Consider the following 791-nt stretch of genomic DNA (forward strand, 5'->3'; position numbering starts at 1 on the left):
TATAATTATCAATTAATCATCAAAATTAAAACCATGAAATTTTTTTACATTATATAGCTGTCTTTCCATCAGGTCAGTCAAGTTCTGTGGCTGGACTTACCAACACATTTGATCGTAATACCAAAAGTATTTTGAGTCCCTTTGTGAATGCAAGACCCAGGCAAAATGGCTTTCCTGGCACCCTAACCCCAGTCAGGCTAAGTCTTGACAGGAATCATTCCACTTGTTGCTGATATTTTAAAACTGCAAATCAATAGCAGGCTGCCTCCTAACAAGGCAAACTCAGCCATATTGCAGGTGTCTCTTTAAGGGCTTTCTCAGGTGACATAGAGGTCTCCACTTAACGTAATAAGGCTTGTTTTAATGCTATCACCCTCATCTGCACCAACCACACACACAATGAGTGGAGGCCAAAGGAGCAAATGTGGAAGGTTGTCTATGTTTGAAGTCTTTCTGTTGGTATTGTTTTTGGTCATAGCTCTCTTCCTACTACCTCACTCTACTGCCTCACCCTGCCAGTAGGAAGAAATTACACCATCCAACCGTCCAGTATAAGTCTAGGGAGAGAATCACAATCAAGAAAACAGTGAGAGATTATGAGAATCAGCTTCACTCGGGGAGACCAAGCAGCAGGCCACAGACACCTTTCTTGACTTGATGAATAAGTAGATAAATCATGGATAAACAGTAGGTGAACACCACCTCACCCTTATCCCCTCTGAGATGAAGGCAAACTACAATTTTTTAAAAAAATGACTGTTCTAGAAATGTCTTTAGCCAGAAAAATAATT

This window comes from Elephantulus edwardii, unplaced genomic scaffold (genome assembly GCF_000299155.1).
Source record: "Elephantulus edwardii isolate Elephantulus edwardi_28Jun2011 unplaced genomic scaffold, EleEdw1.0 scaffold00210, whole genome shotgun sequence".
Taxonomy (NCBI): domain Eukaryota; kingdom Metazoa; phylum Chordata; class Mammalia; order Macroscelidea; family Macroscelididae; genus Elephantulus; species Elephantulus edwardii.